The sequence below is a fragment of the Epargyreus clarus genome, unplaced genomic scaffold (assembly GCF_041222505.1).
Source record: "Epargyreus clarus isolate Ecla_fem2 unplaced genomic scaffold, WU_Ecla_fem_2.2 ptg000019l, whole genome shotgun sequence".
In the NCBI taxonomy this organism is placed as follows: domain Eukaryota; kingdom Metazoa; phylum Arthropoda; class Insecta; order Lepidoptera; family Hesperiidae; genus Epargyreus; species Epargyreus clarus.
The window spans coordinates 8,267,773-8,293,421 of NW_027332227.1; the positions used below are offsets into that span (position 1 = coordinate 8,267,773).

The window sequence follows — 25,649 nt, forward strand, 5'->3', positions numbered from 1 at the left end:
CCAGGTAGGTTGCGGTAAAAGCAATTCGAAATATTAGAAGCCATTTTACCCGTGTACATCAACCCCTTGAGATAGTTCAGTCTCCCGGCTATTAATCAATAAAATTCATGATAGCTTCATAAGCGCTTGCAAGATTTTCTAAGTGGTATTTATGAAGGATGAAAAATGTACGTTATATAAACATGAAAAGGTATTTAATGAATTGATTTCTGTTTTCTGATTAGATTTAATAATTAATAAATGATTTTCTATTTTAAAATGACTAAAAGCCATATGCCCTTCGTTACCTTCTTATTTTAGAGCATGTATTTTTAATGTTACGCTCTTCTCCACTTACGACAAAATTAAGTCAATTTAATACTTAATTATAATTATTATATTAATTTATTACTTAATTTTCTTCTCAATATTATTTTCTACTTAAAAGCCCATAAAATTGAATAAAGTGTTTTACCTATTTCTTGATGACTACACTCAATTCGAATTATTCCGTAGAGTGTCTACGTGTAGCATCTGTTGTTTATTGGAGTATCAAAGGCGGTTTGATTCAACCTTATCTTATTGCCATTGCTAGTCTCAAATGGTTCAAACAGTCAGTGGTTTACTCCTGTGATCGGAATTTCATTCGACCATGTTGTCACGTATAGGTATCGACGAAGCCATGCGAGAAACATCTTCACTCTATGTATGTGTGAAAATTTTGGGTACACTGCACCACTCACCACGTGAACCTGTTTCCATATTATGCTAGTATATCGTCTATTATCTTCTCTTCTAATATATAAAATTCTCGTGTCACAGTTTTCGTTGCCATACTCCTCCGAAACGGCTTGACCGATTTTGATGAATTTTTTTGTGCTTATCCGGTATCTATGAGAATCGGCCAACATCTATTTTTCATCCCCCTAAGTGATAAGGGTTGTTCACCCTTAACATTTTTTTTATTTATATGGCAACACGACGTTTGTCGGGTCAGCTAGTTAATAATAATTCCATCCGATTTTAGTCTACTAATATCGAAATTTGTCAATTTCTGTCTTTAACATTTATCTTTGGGAGACAAAACAATGGTGTAATCGATTTTTACTAACGAGCATAAGTAGCTATACAAATGAGAATTGAATTGAATGGGTGGCAGATTGTTAAAATTATTAACAATTATGTTTTGGCCAAATACGTACTTTTGGCTTAAATTGATTTTTGCACAAATATATAAAAACACACATTAATAATCTCATTAAAGCCTATCTTCACCTATTAATATTAATTGTAATAATTAAAATGCATATTCTACATAATTTTATTTATTTTAGTATTTAATAATTATATTCAAATCACAAATCTTATGAAATTGTACCGTTATGTAATTTGCAACTTGTTTTGCATAACAATTACTAGGCACATTTATTTTAGAGGCAATAGCCGGAGCAATTAAGAATGTTTGCCCTTTTAATTATGATACTGAAAATTCAACGGACGAAATCGTTTGACCTCAAAATTGTTAGAGATATTGTTTGTTTGTGGAGAGTGAATGAGAACAAAGCATATTTTTGTAAGCAAACTGAGATGGAAGGTAATGAATACCGGAACAAAGGACCGAATGGCGAGCTTCATTAGCTATTCGCTCGTTGTACTCACCTTAAAAATAATTTACAAACGTCTTAATGAATGATAGTCGCTACAAGATTGTTTTATCGTTCACTCGTTTATGATTTATTGTACACGATGAAAGGTAATTGCCAATAGCGTAGCTAGAAGCTTTATTTTAAACGCTTTAAAGACTCGATTTCTTAACCAAGTTTCTTTTGATTGAAAATAATTGTATGACCGGGATTTTCTTTAAAGTAAGTAAGTGTAATATTCTATAGTAAGTAAGTATTTTATAGTAAGTACTCGTAAGTGTAATCTTTGAAGCAGAGGGCTTCATTGTGGATATCAAAATAATTTATTTAAGAAGATTATTATTTTGCTCTGTTTTTATTATGCTATATAACAACTACTTAAAGGTTATGATAAGAGAGAAAAGCTTATACGAGGTGTTCCAACTTAGTTCTTCGGGATAACAACAAATCTATAGCTGACTTAAGCTAGACTCTGATTGGGATTGATTATAGATGCACATCGCCTAAAGGCCACTTCTACATTGTTCTTCAAAAAAACTAATCTTGGTCTTCTTTTTTCTTTCTTATTTTAATATTATTTATGATTTTCGAATATGTTTTTAACCTTAACATTATTTTTAGCTATTAACCAAAATAACCTGTACCGTATTTTGGAAAAAAGATAAAAGTCAGATAAAAGTAAAAATCAGTAGTAGCAAGTAAGTACGAAAGCGTAATGTCATTTATTATTCTACTTTTTAGGCATAACATTCAAGAGAGTGGCGATTACTTAATAATAACGTGGTCATAAAATAGGCGCTTAAAAGCTAATAAATCATCCTTCCACCGTACTACATTATGGCTATCCTCGAATAATAATAATAATGACGATATTAGTTAGTTAAGTAGATTGTGAATGTTAATACAATTGTAAAATCATTATTCCTAAAATACTATTTTATATAATAAAAGATTCAATTACAACTCCATTATTTATTTTCTCTGACAATTCATTTCATGACATCTTATTCTCTAAAAAATCATAATATCCTTCTTTCTTTTTATATAGTTTCCCGCTACATTGCTGCTCACCAGCAATTAAATAGACTCTTTTTAAACATAATTAACTAAAAAGTATTGTTATGAAAATATACCCCTACACAATACTATTACCTACACATAAATATACAAAACAACATTTCATAAAAATTACAATAATAAACTGTTATTGTATACAATAGGCAGACTTATCGCTTAAGTAGCGACCCCATCCAGACTACTTGGGTATACGATAAAGAAAGACTTTGTGGAAAAGAGGAAAGTGTGTAATTCTTCATATGAAGTAATAAAATATACGTACAACATACACATAGCAGTGAATTTGTCTGAAAATATATATTAAGATGTGTATCAAGCCTTCTTAATATATAAACACTTCTAATAAATGCGTAAAACATTACTATTTTCAAAACTTTGTTTTAACAAAATCATTTCGGGTAGGGTAAAGATTTTTTAAATGTAAAAACAATATTTATCCCTACAGCATGAATCGATTACATAATCGATTTTAGTTTCGGCCGTCCTACATAGTCATAAAGAAAAGAAAAAATATTTAAATACATCTTAATATAACTTTCAGAAAAGAAAATCATTTCATACGAGTTTTTTCTTCAGGCACAATCAATATCATCGAATATGCGTATGGCTTCGCCGTTTCTTCCTCTACTTAACTTAATATTAAATAATAGATTATACGGATTCAACCCAACAATAGACTAGTACTTACATAATTATAATTGTCAACATTTATATAACTTCATCGTGAATTCAAAGGAGTAATAAAGACTATTTGCAAACGCCGGTCTGTGTAAAACTTTACAAAAGATTAATTGAAATAAAAAGCGGTTTATTAGGGTTCCGTACCCAAAGGGTAAAAACGGAACCCTATTAAACCGTCCGTCTGTCCGTCTGTCACAGGGCTCTACCGCTTAAACTGTAATAGATAGACACATGAAATTTTGACAGAGGAGGCATAATGGTGGCAGCTATAACAACAAATACTAAAAATAAAATAAAGTTGAATATTCAAGGGGGTCTCCATACAACAAACCGGATTTTTTCGGCATTTTTCGATCTAACTGTTAAACTGTACGAGGAAGACGGTTGAAATTTTTACAATACGTTTACTACTATAATTGGTATTATAATAAGTACAAATAAGAACCGTAAAACATATTTTAATATACTTATTTTAATTTTATTATACTTTGATTACGTATAATCGTCGTCCCATCGTCACCCCAACGCCATCTATTGTTGTTTCATATGACTAAGTATTATTTAAAATCATAAAATGAATTAAAATAATGAACATTTGGTAGTACGGAAGCCTCCATGTGCGAGTTCGACTCGTACTTGGCGAATTATTATTCTTACAATTATATTTAAAAAAGTTTTATAAATATTTCTGTAAAATAAATGTTCCACTATTTAGTTAAAAGCTCATAATATTAATTATTTTATTAAAAAGTATTTGCGTTCATATTGTTATAAGACTTAAAATTAAAGGCCTATAAATGTTTAAATCAATATTTTCTAGCAACGTATCACTCATTAATATTAGTTTCGCTAGATTTTAAATCAACTGGGAGTTCAAACTTTTAATACATCACTTACTAATTCAATTCCTACAGTATTTACAGATCGATCACTATTAAATATGATGAAATGGTTCTCGTCCATAGCCTTTCTTGCGTAAAATTTCAATACAAACTTTGACTATAACAAAATTAATCATCATTAAACTTATAGGCCTGTCTGTACCCTTACCAGGAGTTTTTACGTTTCGACAAATACGTAAACAAATACCAAACAGTAATATTTTTTGAAACGTAAAATCTCCTGGTAAGGGTACTGTCTGTGACTCGACTACGAAGACACTCATAAAAATGTAACAATAGTGTATTCCTCTGTGCTTACATATAAGTAACGTTCGCGCAGCTTTTTTAGGATACGATAATGGAGATTTTTATACCCACATAGGGACATTCTAACTTAATCCTTAGACAACAACGCTGATGTAATCGACTATTTTTCACGGGCTGTAGGGACCACCTACCAACAGAATTCAAATTTAGAGAAAATAACTGTAGTACAGTACGAATGTACGTACAATTTGTCTTAAGTGAACTGAATGTAAAAAAACTAGTTCTATTTAATGGAGATTAAAAGCTTTCAGTAATTTAACCGTAAAAATTAATTCTTTATTAAAATGGAAGTACAAAAAAAATATAAAAATTACATCCTCATTCGTCTCTTCTAAAAAGTAAAATTAAAAGTAGCCGCTAATAACTAAATTGTGTTTGAATTTTCTCCATTGTTTAGATAATTGTACTTTGAGCGAAATTAATTCAGATTAATTAACATTCAAACGAGGATTATTGTCCCGATGGAGCGTGACAGACCGGAATCTGAAGCAGGATTTAAACAAATTTATGAAATTACAAACTTTTGTAACGTCTTTTATATATATTAAGCTTTACGCATTGTTAATTTGGCCACTTAAACTAATTACTTGTATTGTGTTCATAACATTGTTTTATTACAATAAATGTTAATTGACATTGTTTAAAGTAGGTACAATACTTTAAACAATGTCAATGAACATTTATTGAATTACAATACTAATTTAATTTTAATAACATATTATGGCTCGTAGTTTTACCATTAACTAGTGAAACTTAGCGTATTCCCTTCACTAGATAAATGGATTGAAGTTGAAAAGTTTTACTTACGAGTGAAATTTACTTTTAAAATGTAAATAACGCATAAGTATATCATAACTCTATAATAAGATTCCCTGTCGTAGGTTTCGTGAATTAGAACAAAGATCATCTCAACGTATATAAGTCAATACTAGAAATAAATAAGCATTTTGATGTGAAACATCTATAGCCGCACGTAAAACCGATTTCTGGCGTGGCGACGCATGCCGTCGCCACGCTATACGATGGTATATATATACAGTCTATATGCAGTAGTGTGTACGGTGTGGCGACGCGTCGCCATGCGCAATCGAATTCAATAAATAGTCATCGTTATCTGGACAAAAATCGTAATATTTTATTTTATCATTATGACATATTTAGTTCCAATCACAATATGTTCTTTTGTGCATATTACTTTTACAAAATAATGTCGATGTTTCACATCTGCCAGGCGTCCCGTGACGGCTCACATTTTTTTTATGACAGTGTGAGGATGCGCTCACTATTTTGTACCACGTAAGTGTTGGTGGTTGAAACAAATCATTATTTATAAATCATTAATCTTACTCAATTAAGACTGTAGAATAAAAAGTAAAACTAGATTTATTTCCAAAGCTTGCTACGATTTTTGTTTTGATGATGCTATACATATCTGTAATGCATCTTTATTTAACACACATGGTATTTTAAAATTTACTGTATGATGTATTATCAAATAACAAGTACGAATAGATGAAAAGAATACTACGGAAAAGAGTCCGTTCTTTGGCCATATACGGATATCATGATCGTAAAAACAGAGGGTTAGTGCTAGCAGAGGTCGTGTGTATATCCGGCGTTATGCAAATATAACGATAACACGCCTTTAGGGTCAATAAACTGTTACCTACTCACTTTTACGACATGATAAGTATATTGCTTGTCTTAGCTATACCTTTTTGCCTTCCATTTGTTTTTAGGTCACGTACCCGTTGACTGACTTAGAAATATGTTTTTGTTACAGATTGAATCGCCGTCGCCTCGCTAAAGGTAAGATGAATAGAGATTTTATGCGATGGACATGCTAATGAAAATTTTTACTGAAAAATTCAAAGGAAGCGTGCGATTGCATAAAACGGAAGGATTATGACGAAAGGTTATTGCTCTCGGCGTTGAAAGCAGTGTCTCGCTATATTAAACCCTAATTTGTTTATTATTTTATCGATATTAAACATATTTTGTTAAAATTTGAGTTTATGCTATTATATTATTGATAGAGTATTGTGTTGATAATATAAAATTGCGTGGACATTAAAAATTTAACTATTTAGAAATTATAAAAGTTCTTTGTTAGAATCCACTCACGGCATATCAAACGCTTGTAAAATTCAGTTTTAAGACTAAACTTCATGTACGTAAGTGCAACTTAATATGCAGCAAACGAGGTTAAGTATCCATTGTAATGAACTTGCGTACGACGTACTAAAGTTTAAAAGTCGCTACTCTCCATTAGAAAATTCTTTATTAATAATATAATTAACCACTACTCGTTGATGTCCGGTCGTATTTTAAAATATATATTTTATTAATTTCGCGATAATGGTTGGCTTTACTCATGTAAATTTTCCATAATATTACGTATTTTAGTAATTGTTGCAGTTACAATGACATTTTATCTATATGAGATGGTTGGAATTTATTCACTCCACTAAAACAAAAAAAGAAAGATTTTCTTTCCTCTATCTAATTCATAACACGTACATAATATTAAATGCTTATTATCTACTGTTTCTTCTTATTTACGCTGTGCTACGTAGCACGAAGCTTACACAAACCATATTCGACATACACCATTATTTCGTTGTGTCAAATACAAATACCGATACTGAGTTCGTTTAGCTCTTCGAGAAGCTCTATATTAAATTACCTTACCACTAATCAATAGTATTAAACGTCGACATAGTATTAAGCGTGTTTATTGAATTGAGAGGATTGAAATTGTAATCAGGCTCAGTCCTCTACAGTTTTAGCAATAAAGCAAGCACAGCTCGTGCAGCGATGCGTCAAGTATCCATTGTGTGGAGTGATGGACCCGTGTTCTGTGCCTTACGCTCTGATGAACCCTATGTTAAATTACCATCCGTAAGTCATTACCAGTCAATAGCCACCTATCGCCCTCGCGTCCTTATTGTGTTTCCATAGACATTGGGATTAACCTAGTTGGACCTAGCTGTATATAGCACGTATTAATTAAATTAGAACAATGTTCAAAGCTTAAGTGGTTTTCATGAAACTATAGTCTATTCATTGCATGTGTATGCATGAATGCATGGATAATTTATATTAATTAATAAATGGATAAGAAGATTATGTACGTTTGATTCAGTTATTAATGTATTTACTTGTATTCAGTTGTATTTAAAGACTGAAAGACAATTTTATAAAATGTTTAATTTTTTAATGTCTAACAGATAAACTTACGATGTACAGAATATGGTAATTATTTGAAAATTTTAGGCAAATTTGTTTATACAACTATATAAATCAGGCAAGTCTGTTCTAAAGCGAAATTACTTTTACATAGAAGAGGCACGAACAAATTGGAGTTACCAACATAAATTGTTTGGAAATAGAAATGAAATTCTTATTGGGACCTGAAATTGGGTAATATGTTTGAACAATATCCAGCGTCGACAACATCTCAGGCCAAACCTTCCAATATTGCGAGTTACGCCTGAGTGAAGTCTTTTAATTAAGGCGACAAGGGTAAGTGCGTGACGTCAGAGTTCGTAGCCCATCAATTTCTGCTTCACTTCTGATTGTTTGAGACGGCCTCGTTAGTGGCGCCACGCTAGCCAACCCTGTAAATGTTGGCGTTAACTCCGCATTTAACTTTCGGACGCCGTAACGCTGTAACTTTTTCAATTACTTGTGTCGTTAAAATTTTGTTCATGAGCTAGGAAAACTGTAGCTAAAGGCATAGTTTGTCAAAAAAGGACTTTTTAAACATTACCGAGTATTATTTAAAACTGGATTTGTAAGGTAATGTGAAGTGAAATCAGTGAATGTGATTTATTTAAAACACAAGAAAATCGTAGAAACATGTTGTTTGTTTATTATGTATTCACAACTCAGTGTTTACTATTAATATTGTATTTATATTAAACTGGTAGCTAAAGAGTAGAAATAACAGTTATTGAGTATTTTGACGTTTACCATAGGTATAATAAACATTACCTTGTGTGTAATATTTTTAATTGATTTTTTTAAAATTGATTTACGAGCTACAGCGTATCTATAAAAATAATGAGTAAGTTTAAAACGTAATAAACTTTGATTTAAATAAAACAGGGCTAGCTTTTACGTGCATACGTGAGCGAAATGAAGTACAGGAGCTATATGCATAGTTTATATACCTACTCACACTTACCTATAAGCAGGTAATTTACCCCGTTACGCAAGTAATTTAACGAGTAAATTTTTACGCAGTGAACATTGCCATTAAGGGTATGTGGCCTATAAAGACATTGAATATTTTACTAACTCTTTTTTTTATAATATAAGAGCAGACGAGCATGCAGTCCACCTGATGGTAAGTGGCTACTGCCGCCCATAGACATCTGTAATCAACCCCAGATAGGATTAGATATTCCTACTTGAGGTCGGCCACAGATGCGCCGCTACCCCTGAGAACTAAGCTGAAACGCCTCGGAAAAGTCTGTCTCCCTTACCACACCCTTCAAACCGGAACACAGCAGCGCCTAACACTGCTGTTATTAGGTGGAAATAGGTGTGGCGGTGGTGCCGCCGGAGTCGAACCTCAAAGGGTTCTACCACCTTCAATCGCACAACTTAACAGCATAACTCGCCGTGATAAGAATAGGTACTTAAACAGTTCACTCGCAACTCGAAGTACGCTTTTATGCTTATAAGCCGAAACCCTGATCGTGCAACATTTTTCTTCAAAACACAATTTTAAGGTTCGATTAGAATTTATTTCGTACAACACTCATCTACTTTCTTTACAAGATTCTTTATCTCATAAATAAGATATCGCTTCGGGAAATTTCAGAACACCGGAAACTTTTCGCTTATGCTCCTGTTCGCTCAATTATGGAAATTGTCTTTGGGGAAAAGAAACTCGCCTACCAACGCCTAGCTAAATATTTGAGGAACTTCTCACAATCCATCATAATGCGATTGATACACTCCAATAATGCAGAAAGTTGTAATATTGATAAATTAGGTACCCACTTCGACATGATTTATATGTTTGTGCTGCCGTGAATAAACTGATTCAATTATTGTTTCGGTTGAAAATGTGTCGAATAATGAAGAGGGATTTTGTCGAAATCAATTCTATTCACAGTAAAAACGAAGTAATACAAATATTTTTATCAGTAACGTTATGAAACACGTTATTACACTTCAAATCGTACATATATCTATGTTGTTTAATTTGAAACAATATTTCATCTGACATTTGTTTTCAGCTTTTTGCGTGATTATGGTTTGAATTGGTTGGATAGATTGAATCAGTGGATTCATTGAAACAGTGACAGCCTAGTGGTTACAACCTCGGCTACTCAATCGAAGGATCCGAGAATGCAGTCCTAGGCACCTCTGATTTGTCACAGTAATGTGCGTTTTATAAATTAGTTTTTTCTTGCTTTAACGTCGAAGTCAAACTTCGTGTGGAAACCTACATATCTGGGACTTTGTTAAAGGGGATACCTTCAAAAGGTACCCGGTGCCGTGGGAGCGACACAGAAATATGTGGGATTCTTACCCCAAAACACCCTCGGTGGCCGTCCTCGGCGCTGCGTAAAGGACTCCGGGATCTCCAGAGGAACGCAACCGGAGTCCTCTTAGCGCGTTGCCCCATCGGGCTCCACCCAGGTGAGCATGCCGCTCGCCACACCGTCTGGTGTACACGATAGTATGCGACCACACATACTGCCGTCCTTCCCGGGACAGCGGGCCGGACGGTTTGAGCTCCCACTTTTACCGCCCGAAAACCCGGGAACCCCTTTTAGTCGCCTCTTACGACAGGCAGGGGATACCGTAGCCCTATTCTGGTCCCGGAACTACAGGGACAAAATTGCGAAGTCTACCATTCACACTTAGGCGTAGTGGACTATAGACTAAACCTCTCTCACTCTGAGAAGAGACCCGTGCCCAGCAGTGGGATACTAATAGAACAACGCTGTTATAATTTCATTGTAACCATTCCAATTCCACTTAAAATTGCGGGACAGTAGCAAGAACAATTCATTATCAAACACAAAACAAAATCTTTACACATGGTAGTCTAATCACGTGTGGCCTTAAGCGCGGAGGGTCAAAGGATAACTCGCTTTGAACTGCCTGCAAATGTTGAGCCCCTTTAGTAATATGCATATGGATTGCTCCGGATTGAGATTACGTTGTAACCCTTTTAGAAGGGCTGTGTTTAAAGTGATGAAAGGCCTGTATTAAAACTAAGTAGCATGCTCCCTGGGATATAGTTTCGGTTCAAATAAATCGTTATGTTATATGGTAGTAATATTTTAACATAATTGTAACAATTTGCGCAACAAAACTCTGTGTCGACTTTAATTATTAGCAATGCTAGTGTTTCCAATGATAAATATCGTCATTTATATCTACTTATATATAATTTTAATACTCAATTCGCATATGCAATTCCGAACATCGGAAAAGTACACTAATATTATATAACAATTGATTCACCAGTTTTCTTAGATTGTTAACGTTTTAGATGACAAGCGAATCTGAAAGTGTAATAATAAACTCATAGATATTCCTAAAAAAATTCAAACCTACCTTTAAATAGTTTGAGTAGTATACGACAGAAGAAGAATGAAATGGTATATTCAATGGCTTCAGATAATGGCATATCAGAAGCTTATTTTTGCGTATATTTTAATTAAAGCTATTTAAACTTAAAAAATCGAAAAAGAATCCGTAAGTCATGATGAACAACGCACGGTAAAGGGTCAAGGGATAAACACGTACAAAATTGACCGCAAATGTCAAACCTCTTCAGATATTGGTACGTTGAAAATGGTTCAGATTGAGATTATGTAGATGATGTTGGATTTCAAGTGACATTTACAGTGTTTATTTTTAATAGTATAACTATGACATGTTTTTTTATAATAATACTGAGCAAGTACTCAGCAGACCATAGACATCTATAATCAACCCCAGATAACATGAGATCCCTACCTGAGGTCGGCCACAGACACGCCGCTACCCCTAAGGATTCCGCTAGAATACTCAGAAAACTATATCTTTCTTCAACACAGAACATAGCTCTGCTGCTAGTTCTGTTAGTAGGCAGAAATAGATGTGGCGGTGGTGAAATCTTCCTGTAAATTTGAACTCTGCAATACACTAAGCAAAAGCTGCTTCATACTTAATCCCGATTATCCATCCATAATCGGAGAATTTCAATTAAATACACGTGTACAGTATGGTTTTGTGAGGATCAAATTGGTGAACTACCAGATCTACACAACATCTATAGATAATACTTTTGTTTAGCACATATTTGTAATAATACTACAATATAAATAAAAAATCTGGATAGAGAGATAAAAATACTTAATATGTAGAATTTATTTCTTTCATTTAAAGCAAATACTAAATACTAAGTATACTATTATTAGACAAAGAGATGGCAATACGTGACATACAGTAAAAAAAGAAATATTTTTCATGGATTTTCAATGTCCCCATATTTATTATTTTCTACCACTACATGGACCATTGCACGTTGAACACAACTTGTAGGTCAAAGTTTAACATTTAGTTCCACAGTAAATTACATGGAAACGGTAGGCTTGAGCCTCCATTTAAATATGCAATCGAGTGGCTGGATTCGGACTACGATTATGTACGTAAGCCTTTGTGCAGGTTTGTATTGAAACTCTGGTAATTAGATGCGAGTTTCATTCGTCAATCCTTTAATTAGTCTGTCCATTTAAACATTAGCCCTTAGATGTCCATTGTTAAACTTACACCTCCCCTAAACAGGAAATGCTATGTAGTACGATAAGTAAGGTAAAGTTATATAGTGACTGACGACTGACGAGGTACCGACTGACGAGGTACCGCAGCTACACTTGCTACACAGCTTGAAGGTGGTAGAACCCTTTGTGGTTCGACCTATTTCTGCCTAATAACAGCAGTGTTAGGCGCTGCTGTGTTCCGTTTTGAAGGGTGTGGTAAGGGAGATATACTTGGCTTATATATATATACTCCGAGGCTTGGTCCTCAGGGGTAGCGGCGCATCTGTGGTTGACCTCAGGTAGGAATATCTAATTATATTTGGGGTTGATTACAGATGTCCATGGGCGGCAGTAGCCACTTGCCATCAGGTGGACTGCATTTTCGTCTGCTACTCCTATATTATAAAAAAAACATATTTCTAGCGTATGACAGTTCTTACGTTTCATTGGAAGGATGTGGATGCCTTTTGGCTTACATTACAGGCGACCTTAGTCTTCAAAATCGGAAATGCGCCTGTGATCAACTTCAAATAGAGCCCCTGTTATATATGAAGTTGCTACAAACATGCTCGTTAGCTACTTAAATAATAATGAGAAACCGTTATCAAATTATTGCATTGTCACAGGTTCTTGATACGTGTACAAAGTTTAAAATTTATCAAGCTTATAGAAAAAAATCAAAAATTCCGTTATATACATACATAGATTCAACCCAAGCTAATAAAAGCGTGTTAAAAAGAGTCGCTGTTTTGACTATAGCAAAATAGGAAATAAAATCTACTCTATTTTAAATAAAATAATAAAACTCTATTTTAAATACGACATTCATGAAAGTTTCTGATTGCACAGTGTTAATTACATCTACTATGCCATTACTGTTTTAAATGTTTATTTATTTATTTACATGTACGTCAATTAAAGTGTTTATTTACACTCCCAGAATACTGTTATTGTAGCATAGCGTTCTGTGTAGAGTGTAGTTTACAGTGTCAAAGCAAATAATGTGTTCACAGTACACAAGTTCAACTGTAATTTGTTCCACGAAAGAGCAAAAAAACGGTCAAATTTAAAACATGTCAAAAAATGTTTATAATCTCAAGCGTATTTTGTATGTAACTACTAAGATCAGACTTTTGCTATGCAATCATGTAGTAACTTAAGTAAACGGTGTATATTATTATGTAAAACACTATCAATATTTCACAGTCAAAATTTTATTATTCATGTTCCGATATAAACTCATATTATATTTGAGTCAAAGTAGTAACTTTACATATTGTCAAAAATAATTTGTCTAGGCAGTATATACAGTTTTCCGTTTCAAACAAAGCTGCAAGTTTTGTAACGAATGAAAAGTGAAGAAAAGTATTACAAAAGCTCGGACTTATGTTAAGGAAGCCTTATTTCACCGAAAGCAATGTTAACCAGACCTGAAAAGCTCCTTTGGAGATTCGCTACCAACAGTTGCAACGACATAAGTTTTACAGTTACAAAGACGAGAAACATAAACACATTTTACAAAAATGAAGTGGTTCCAGTTTTAAAGTTTTCTCGTCTCTCCTTACCATTGTCTGTGTCATTACAATATTATATTTGTAAAAATAGTCGCTTATTTGCGATTTAATGATAAAAAAATTGCAACGACTAGTTGTAATAAAAGTTGTAACGTTTTAAAAAAAAAAGAACTTCAGACTAATACACTTAATTTGTTCTTGTTTTAAATTAACATTTTTGTAGCAACTTTATAAAATCTAGTACCAGAAATTCATTAAAATAATGATAATGTAACATAATAATATATTTTAAATATTACATATATGTTATTTACAATTATAATTACTAAATATATTAAATTTTAAGTAATAAAATAAACTATAAACTAAAAAAAGTAAAACTTTTTTACTTATAATAATATTAAAATCGGAAATAAATTAGGGGACCACGCCACAGTTTTTAGACATCTGTCCCATCTGTCATTCCTGTTATCGTCATCGAGGTCATCAATCATTTCTTCTTTCTATTCGGCCAGCTTAGCATCGTAGTGGTTATATTCTCTTTGCTTAGCATTTTAGACATAGTAGTGACATCTATGTAGTTTCCCATTTATAACAATAATATATTATAAGTAAAAAAAATCCTCGCTAACAAAGTCGGTATTTATATTATTCATTGTGTATTTGTCTTTATGCTTCTATGCATTATTCATAATATTTTAGTATACTTAACAATGTATTTGTTTAGGATGACGGTTTTACATGTTGTTTTATTTCTCATAAACGTTCCACGTGTCCTCTAAAAAAGACGGGACCCTCTGACTTTTCAAAATCATACAATTTACTAATTATCATCACTTGGTTTACCTACTGTAGAAGACAATATTTTCATTGTATAGTAATTATTTCATGAATTGACCTAATGTGTTTGTATTTAAGCAAAATTCTGTGTACAAAGAAATATTTTGAATAAGGCGTAGTCATTTGTAATTATGTGTCCTCTCGTATATGTACTTACCCTGTTTGCGATCAGGCAAGTGCAAATTGCCAATATTCTGTACTTCATTAAGCTACTTACAGATCGTCAGGGAAACTTCATCAGTACTAGTTGAAATTTCATTAGGATTATCTGCACTATTATCAACGCATCGCGTATTTATTACTAGTTAAAGTAAATTACACATGATAAATTGGGAGCGAGTAAACGAATATGTATGCGAATTTTCATGAATTGATATAAGACCGTTATGATGTCAAATCAATTCGAGAAAATGAATAATAAGTATGAGCCCAAAATCAGAACACACAAAGAACACAGAAAGAAAGACACACTGAAAATCAGTGGCCGTGGTTCGCCGCGGTGAGGCTGAGTGTGGACCCTTTTTTTTAAATTTATTGCAGCAATGTTCTGATTTGAGAATCATGTTTACTATTATTTCTGCCATATAATGTTGTAGTATTATTTACAAATAAATATTTCTTTCTTTCTTTCTTTCAAGATCAAGTTACTGAAAAGTCTCACTATCCACGTCCACATTTTGGCATCAGATCCTCCAAGATGCTCGATACTATGATTCATTAATTGTTATTCGAAACTCATACACATGAGAAGTGCTAACGTCGATTAATCATTTCAATAAAGTTGTTTGTCTTCCAACATTTGGTTACATTAAGAAGTAAAGCTAATAAGAACGAATTAATAAACCGGTTTGTAAATATAGTTAACATTATTAAGATATCACTACACATTTTATACTTTTATAATATTAAACACTAAAATTATTTAAAATACAACATAATTCGAGCACCCTTTTATCTATTCTTTGTGCTGAGCCCATGTTCAACAACGCGTTTATAAACACACGAACTCTATTTAATGATGTTGTTACATATGAAACAGCAGACACCCTGGAAAGTTTATCTAGTGCCTACGTTTTAGTGTATTGCCTTTTAAATTATGCTGTGGCTGTATGCAGACACATGCTTTGCCGGTAAGGTTTTATCTGTTGGAAAAACACGAAGATAAAAAATGAAAATAAACATTTTCCAGTGCGGAACAAACAGCCAGTAATGGTTTAGTAAAAAAATAAATTGATGGTTGTACATTGCGGCGTTCTCGGGCTCATTTAGATAATGGCTCATGAGCCGACTTTCCACGAGTAATTAAGATTGATAGAGTCGCCATTGACATTTAATTGTTTTCAGGTTTAAATTGAGCCGTATTATGGCTGGAAATGTTGTGTGGTGATAAATATAGGCAGTGAAAAGCTGATTTATGTTAGTACGATTTTGGTCATGAAAATGGATTGAATTGAATCGAAATTGAATTTATTTTAGAGTAATTATCTTTTACAAAAACATATCGGTGGCCGACATCAGGTAGAAATAGCTATCTGGGGTTGATTACAGATGTTCATGGGCGGCAGTAGCCACTTACCATCAGACTGCATGCTCGTCTGCTACTCCCATATTATAAAAAAACATCATTTACTAAAAGTTAATCAAGTTTAATGTGAATATACCTGTAACAATATTCATAACATATGTATAACATAATTAAGATACGTAGTCAAAAACGCAATTGTATCAGTCTATTTCTGAATCACATTCCAGTATAATAATAATAATTATATATAAGAACCCTCTTAATTAAGATGATCGAAAAATATAATATAGCGTTTATATCTTATCTTATATATAAAATTCTCGTGTCACAATGTTAATTACCGTACTCCTCCGAAACGGCTTTACCGATTTTCACCAAATTTTATATGCATATTCAGTAGGTCTGTGAATCGGCTACTATCTATTTTTCATACCCCTAAGTGATAAGAATTGTTCACCCTTAACATTTTTTTGTTTATATGGCAACACAACGTTTGCCGGATCAGCTAGTTTTTATATATACCATGTTAAAGTAATATAAGTACTAGACAACGCACATTACATAAATGATCTCACAATTGCCGAAGTATGTCACGATGTCGTTTTCTCTCTTAAGATAGCCCATGAGCCTAGAAATTGCTAAGTGTAATTAATATTGATGGAGTTTCTACTGACACTTGCTTTCAGGTAACTGTAAATTTAATTACAATTATGATGATCAGCTATCATTATTTATAAGAGAGGTATCTTATATACGAAAGGAATAAACAAGAATGCTGGTCATCATATTACAGCCGCCAGCTAATAAACGATATTATTTAAAATCAATTATACCTAAATTGCGTCTCATTTAGATAATTAGACGCTACTTTTGGAACCAAACTGGAATATTACTAACTCGGCACTAGTAGTAGATTACATGTTAACTAGGCATTGGAGACTCCTGTAGTTCCGGGACCAGAATAGGGCTACGGTATCCCCTGCCTGTCGTAAGAGGCGACTAAAAGGGGGCTGCCGGGTTGCGGACGGCAAGAGTGGGAGCTCGAACCGCCCGGCCAGCAACCCCGGCGGCGCCAATGGACGGCGGTATGTGTGGTCGCATACCGTCGTGAACACCAGATGGTGTGGTGATTCCGGTTGCGTTCCGTTGGAGATCCCGGAGTCCTCTACGCAGCGCCGAGGACGGCCACCGGGGGGGTTTTAGTGCGGTAAGAATCCCACATAACCCCGTGCCGCTCCCACGCCATAGGGTACCTTTTGAATGTTTCCCCCTCGTCAACAAAAAGAAAAAAAGGCATTGGAGACTCGTGCATCTACAACAAACATAAAAAAGAACATGAGTCACTTTGAATTGACTCTGACAAATAATAATACGAGTATTTTTATTAATGACTAAGTTAGGACACCTTTAATATTATTAATGCCCGCCTTACAACCGCCTACTAAAACGTGAACGTGTAGAACAGAATTTTTATTATATTGACAATGAGGTAAGTACATTACGTAACGTTGGGTAATCTTTTCAGTACATGGACATCTGTAAGTAATTCTAAATAGGATAGATGGTCTACTTGAAGCCTGTCTTAACTTCACGCACCTAGAATGCGGCCAATGACAATCCGTTGCGAAGCCTTTGAAAACACTTCTATTTACTCTTCATGTTTTGCTTAAGATATATTATCCTACCACAAGTAATTAATTTAAAAAATCAAAAACCCGACTGCATCAAAAAGGATGAAGTAGAATTTGCAAAAGCAGTGAAATAGGCATTTCATTATTTTTATCCAGAAAGCCAAATACAAAGTTTCATAGTAGGTGTCTGCTTCAAAAACAAAAAAATTTAAAACAATATTATCCTATTTTATTTTATCCTCGTAGTGTTCATTAACGCTATATAAAGAACCTATGTGTAAAATTCCAGCACGCTTAAGTTCAGCGGTTTCCCTTTGCGTTGATCTCTGGCACATCAACTCTCTCATTTAGTCAGACAGTCATCTCGATGTGTATATACGAGTATATATGTACTAGCTGACCCGGCAAACGTTGTGTTGCCATATAAATAAAAAAATGTTAAGGATGAAGAACCCTTATCACTTAGGTGTAAAAAAAATAGATAGTGGCCGATTCTCAGACCTACTGAATATGTATATAAAATTTGGTGAAAATCGGTGAAGCCGTTTCGGAGGAGTACGGTCACTAACACGAGAATTTTATATATAAGATATATTATATAATGTATGTGTAATCTCCTCTTAATTTCCTTTATTTTGACACCCTACTCGATAGGTTTGGTTAAATTTTTTTTATAACGTGTTACTATTTCGCGAAAAAATTCACCATTTACGGTCTATAAAATATGTAACTTCAGTAAATCAAAGTTTCGGTCATTATTTTACCTCGTTAGAGGTAGCATTTCATTATTTTTATCCAACAAGCCTGATACAAAATGTCATAGTGTTTGCTTCAAAATTGACGATAGTTTAAATGCACTTTTAATCCTCATTTTACCCTCTACGGGGTTGATTTTTCGGAGGGAGATAAACAAGTGCGTCCTTGTTCCTATCCAGAAAGCCAAATACAAAATTTTATAGTAGTTGCTTCAAAATTAAAGGATTTCAAAAAAACTGTTTTCCCCTATTTTACCCTCTTAAGGGTAGAATTTCCAAAAGGCCTTTCTTAGTACTTATTCAAGCTATATAGAGAACCTGTGTGCAAAATTTCAGAACTGTAAAGTCCTTGGTTTAGGCTGTACGTTGATTTCTGAAAAATGAAAAAGTCATTTAGTTAGTCAGTCAGTCAGTCACCTTACTGTTTTATATATATACAAATATGTTTTTATAATCTCCGTTTAATTTCCTTTCATTTGATACCCTACTCGATAGGTTCGGTTAACTTTTTTTTTTAAATGTGTTACTATTTCGCGCCAAAAATCCGCCATTTTGATTTTTTTTTACTAACACCTATCTAAGGACACTCGGGTCATTGAGACAAATATAATGACACTTTAACTGTTGAAATTCATCCAGCCGTTTGTTAGATCGGATCAAATAAAGAAAGACAAACATACAAGATACGCGCGAAAAACATAACCCTTCCTTGGCAGTCGGGTAAAAAAGACTTACGTTAAATTAGGGTGAAGTCCCTATGCACAAATTTCACCTTAAAATACTCGTATTACATGTATATTAAGACTAAGTTTTGTCTTGTTCTAGATAAATTACAAACTTAACACATCCTTTTTACCTACAGAATTAAACTGAGTACCTACTATGTATGTTGAATTAAAAGATCAATAAATATATCTTTTCCTTTTCTACGCTTACTTTTATTTTTGATTCCCATTTTTTATTGATTACGTAAGTTTCTTTATTAATAGATTTTGGTGAAACAATATCTTAAACTTACTCTATGAAGAATAAAAACTCTATGAAGTACATAATAATAACACATAAGTATTGCTTTTTCTAAGCTGCCTTTTAATTTATCCTCCTGAATGCACTGAAACCATAAAGACTTCTATCAACTTTAAAAATGGGGCAAAATAGGGCGCTAAAATTCCTCTTGGCTATCTTTGCTCATAAAATAGGAAACATGTGTAAGATACACATGTGTTTACATTTGTAAAGTTAGAAAAGTAGGTGATAAAGCTAGTAGAATGTAGCTATTAACCCAATACAGAATGCGGCCAATGACAATCCAGTGCGAAGCCCACCAACGTCGACATACATTCGATCGTAAAGGTATTACTCGTCTATCATTGTAACGTAAAGTCGGTCTGAGGTGACGTTTATTGAGCACAACTGAAATTGAAGATGTTGCTGCAATATATCATACCTTGATGTCGATATTAAGGACATTTCATTTTGAAGAAGCTTTCTAGGGAGCTATAAATAATAATTTAATATTCAAAAGTCATAAAGCCTAACAAATCGTAGGAATTCTGTGTGGAAACTTATGATTGGCAGTAGTTTTTGATGGTTAGACCTACAGTCTGAAATCAATATTACAATAGTTTTATATATAGGCCATAGATTTGTTCGTAATGATTATTCCTTTATATTATAATAGTACACAAAATAATATTTATACTCTCTACTTTCTTTCTAGATTTCTTGATTACTCTCTTTCTAGTTAAAATGTTGGAACGACGTCAACCTAAATATGTACGAAAAATAAGTTGATAAATATACTCAGTATATTGAATTTTTACTGTTATTTTTAAATTTTATTTTAAAAGGTAGAAACAGAAATACGTTTTATATACCTACCTTTAATAAAATTGTAAACCCAAAGAATAAAGGGGAAGATTAGTGTCTGAAAACTTTAGTATTAGTGAACTTACGGCGCTACCGAAAAGCTGGCGACATTGCAATGCATTCAAGCGAAAACATTCTAAGTCAAGTATGATTCAAATAGAGTTAATATTCAGCGGGACAAAATTCACTCAATTAAGTAAGATCTTCCAAGGGTCCATCATGATAGAAGTTAATTCGTCAAGTCATTGGCATATCGCTAATATCTTGAAGCAGGCCGCCAACGCCACTTTACCTTTACCCGGTCTGACGGAGATTAATGGTCGCTTGTTTGTTGCGGTGAATGTGAAATGTGTAACAATTTGTGACAACTTTAGCCTGCGCCTGTGTACCACTTTAAACATGATGAATTATGAGGAGAGTAAACACAGTTTTGAGCTTTTAACGGCCAAAAAGCTTGCGGTCCAGTTCTGTTAGTCTTCGAGGCTCGGTAATGTAATTCGACAAGCGTTACCCTAATTTCAAACTTTAATGGTAGCTTGAAGGCCAATGAAATCTGAGTTTTGATTTTATTTGTGTTAATAATGTTGTTATATTATTTTTATACAGCTAATATTCTGTTTTTTAATGCAATATAATGTTTTATTATAAGCCACGAATTGTGACATATAGGCACTTAAGTCAAAAACAATAAACCTACCTAACTAAATACCAGTACCTAACTTACATACCAGTAACTAATATATCTAACCAATAAACTATATACCAGTATATTAGTTTCATTCTTGTTTTGCTACTCCTGAAAGCTCAGAACACTTTTTATTATTTGACGGTAGTAAACCAATCTATGCAATTTTTGCCTACCAAAAATCTAAATTTGACTATTACTAGTAGACAGAAATTATTAAATGTATTTTTAAGCAAAACATTGAATACTTTTTTATAAATAAATAACGTTAGATGAGAGTACGTTCAATCGCGATATAGGACACGTGGAACAGACAAGTTTATTAGATTTTACTCATAACCGCCTAGCATATTCATGATGTTTCATTGAATAGAGTACTGAAGCTGAATTTAATTATGGATCCAGTCAGTCTCTTTTAAAAGTGAGTTTCTGACATGTTCAATTTAGTCTGATTGATTCGACAGCGATCCTCTGTCGCTACACGCTGATAAACCCAATTTGGTGTCTATTTGAACAGATATACTGACTAAAGCTCGACATATCATGTTCGCTCAACCACTTCGAATAATTAAACCGGAATGTTTATCGGCTCATGTTATGATTCGAAACACAAATTATTTGCAATCAATATTTGAATTAACATTAAAAGTTACAACTATTAATGACAATACGTATATATCCCACGTGACAATACGTATATGTCATATTATTTTCTTTTAAACGCGGGCGAAGCCGCGGGCAAAAACTAGTCTTCAATAATGTGGCATTAGCCTAATTGCTAAAATATAGTGTAGTAGGTACAAAGTTCATTTCGGTGTTCAGGTACACAACTGCTTACAACACTCTGGTAGGTAGGATAATGACTTCTGCACAGCTGAACTCTACAAATAAAGTACAAAGGTACTGTGACATACATTCGAATTACTTGGCAAGTCTTGTCGTATTTTGTACAAGTAATGTTAATTATTTTATTTATATTTATGTTAATAGGCAAGGATAAAACAGTTCAGTACCTTTCGCTATTTTTGTCAACTGATTTTGTTTTTATATGTTTTAGTAGACTGGACAAATTAAGATCAATGGACAAAATCTACCATCTTTATTTTTTCGCGTTACTCCGTATGCGACCACATGTATAATATTCATCTATCAGACCATTTTTGAATTCTGTTAGGATGTAATTTCGGTTTCAAATATTTTGAATATATTTAAAAATAGTTTTTGTTCTATTTTTTTTTATAATATAGGAGTAGCAGACGATCATGCAGCCCACCTAATGGTGAGTGCCGCCCATTAACATCTGTAATCAACCCCAGATAGGATTAGATATTCCTACCTGAGGTCGGCCACAGTTGCGCCGCTACCCCTGAGGACTAAGCTGGAACGCCTTAGAAAAGTGTGTCTCCCTTAACACACCCTTCAAACCGAAACACAGCAGCGCCTAACACTGCTGTTATTAAGTAGAAGTAGGTGTGGCGTTGGTGCTCCGGAGTCGAACCAAAAGGGATCTACCACCTTCAAATTAAATTAGAGAAAGAAAAAGAGAAACCTCTGAATTTTAGAGTCTTAGCTTTTTTGTTGATCGACAGTTATATTTATTATTGACATTTCGTCACAGCGTCATTACCGTTTAGAATGAAGGTAAATAGCAAGCTAAACTCGCTTCGGTGACTAACAGTATTCACTTCGGCGCTCACACAACTTCTTGGCAACACACTTGTAGCTCAGATAATGACTTCTGCTCTAGTAAACTACAAATAGAGCACGACAATGTAAATACATTGTAAGAATAAAGGCTCAGTATATTTTGTGAGTAAATTTGTAAAGGTCTTAGATCCTAAATCTTTTCAGCTTTACTAAAAGATTATATAGTTAAAAAAGTCACTTGATATTCGATTCTCTAATGGACAATTTAAACGAATATTAAGAAGGTTGAATGACTATATAAAACTATTAAAAACAATTTTCATTTGTCTTAATATGCGTCTTAATATGTCTTAATATGCGAATTTGTCTTAATAAAACTTCCTATACCATAGAAAGATTATTTCCTTGTCCTTTTATACAAAACCGCCCGCTTTCGGCTATATTACTTCTAATTCAATAGTAACTAATAAAACAAATTAAAAAAGAATAACACCAAGCTAATAAAATATCAATACTATTAATTGTTATCTTTTTCCTTGCACGGTCTTTCTGTAACCGGAAAATGCTCGTAGAATTTTCCACCATATTTACGCAGTACAGATTGGAGAAAACTTCTGTATATGTAATTTATTTCTTTACCATTTCTTTACCACTGTATATTTCGATGTGTAAACAAGCTTTCGCGCGTTCGTGTTCCCTTAACGAGATTTGTATAAACACGAGAAAAAAATCAGCAAAGTTATAACAGGAAATGATCTTAAAATTCCCAATAATATGTATAAAATGGAGATTAGAGTGAAATAAACATGGTAAGGTAAATAACCCTTGATGAAGAAGCAATAAGGCATTAAATACTTGCATGAATAAAGTTTAAATAAAGTAAACTTGTATTCGTTATATTTTGTATAAGTTTAAGGTATACTCGTTGTACCCATTTGAAATCGCTTTGTCCAAAATTGCCTTGTAATTTTATTAATTCCAAAACCCTATTAGTAACTTGTAATAACGAAACTCGCCAAATAAATTGCTTTATAGTCGTTTCGGGGACTGTAATTGTTATTCGCTTATGAAATAGAATAGGAAATAGACTTTCTACCAGATAATTGAAAAATTACGTATTTAATAATATTTTTACAGTATTGTAGTATTTCGTTTTGTTTTCTAGTGGATTTTTTAGATTATGTTTTAATTAAATTCTATTTATGTTTCAGGTACGTTACTATCCCGAAGTTTACGTAAGTAAGTAGCCATTTTGTATTAAATAAATATTAACAAAAACGTTAAATCTACCACATTGAACGTCTTATCCTCTCTAGAAATTAAATATCCTCTAATAAAGTAATATTTCATCATCATCAACCCATTATTGTCCCACTGCTGGGACTGGGTCTCCTCTCAGATTGAGAAGGATTAGGCCATAGTCCACCGCGCTGTGCTTTAATCCTTACTAAATGTTTTACATAATCAAAACTTAATTAAAACGTAATTAAATAAATAACTTGTCAAACATTTTCAATAACAACATGTCGAGTGCATTTTAGATAAGCAATTTCAATCAATTTAAGTTAAATTTCAATCTAAAATTCTAAAGCAACGTTTATTCATCTATTCATTAGCATCGCAAACTTTCACTGGCGCGGCGGCGTCAATGAAAATATGTCACGAAAGAGAGTTTTCCGATCTCAAAATTGAATAAAAAAGTATTTGTATACAAAGTGGGCAGATAATCGATGCTGTTGAATATTTCAAAGAGGTGGAACGTGATCAAAATAAATACATGTATAACACCGACTGGTCTCACCGCAAACTGGAGAACGATTTAAAAAAATTAAACTCTTTATTCCGGTTTGCAAATTTAACTTTAATAAATCCGTTTCGTGGCTACAGCACTTTTATATGCACATTCTTTAGTACTTTATTTATGTACGAGTAATGGTTAGTTTTGATATTCGCATTTGATAAATAGAAATGTTGAAACATGGAGGGTCATACTTAAACAAGTAATTTAAACAACGCAAATTTTACTTATAATCGTAATTGCAACTGCGTGGTGTAAAATCACCAGGCCAGGACACATCCAAACAAAACAAAGAGACCAGCAGAGGAACACATAGATACTCAACTCTTAATAAACTTCAGTTTTACGTAATGCTTACATAACGCTTTACTGTTTACTTAATGTTTATTATGATAAAATTGCTAGTAAAATTTAATGGTAAATTTATATGTGGTTTAGAATTCGGCGATTATCATTTTTATTTGTCTTTGTTGTATTATACCGAAAACAGATTATCTTATAACATACCATATGAATACAAATATTTGTTTCTTCACTCGACAGCAGTAAAGCAACTGCCTAAACTCGGAACAGCGCCCTTATTGTCGTCGGTAGCGTCCTTTCACACTCATTTCAGATTTATTTTGTAAACAGTATTATGTGTCATTTTCATCTCATTAGAATTAAGAAAATAATATCCAGGTTATTTATAACATAACATTCACAATCACCAACAGCTTATTATAGAGTTAAACGAAGTTATTTGTGCTGTAATAATCTATAATTTTCTATGTTGAATAACTAACTGCAAATTTAATAAAGGGCTCATATGAATAAAGCATACTTTAGCAAATATGATAATATAATATATATAGTATATATATATAGTATTTTGCAAATTGTAAACTTTGTAATAAAAATGCAAGGCACTTGTTCACGGGTAGTGACGCGCCCGCTCGCTATATAATTCTTAAACAGTACGAGCCGGCCTCCCGTCAAAATATCGTCTACGGATGTCGCGGTTGTGTGACGTAACCACGCTT

General features: G+C 33.2%; 1 protein-coding gene across 11 annotated transcripts in view; it reads left to right on the forward strand.

Moving 5' to 3' along the window:
- Positions 1 to 25,649, forward strand: part of mub (poly(rC)-binding protein mub) — a 186,476-nt gene that overhangs the window by 56,954 nt on the left and 103,873 nt on the right. For 10 of the 11 annotated variants that reach the window (XM_073083942.1, XM_073083948.1, XM_073083945.1 and 7 more), the window contains exon 2: positions 6,372 to 6,397. The exons of the other annotated variant lie outside the window; for it this stretch is intronic. The gene's annotated coding sequence lies outside the window, so the exon portion shown is untranslated. The remainder of the gene's footprint in view (positions 1 to 6,371; positions 6,398 to 25,649) is intronic. 11 annotated transcript variants of the gene reach the window in all.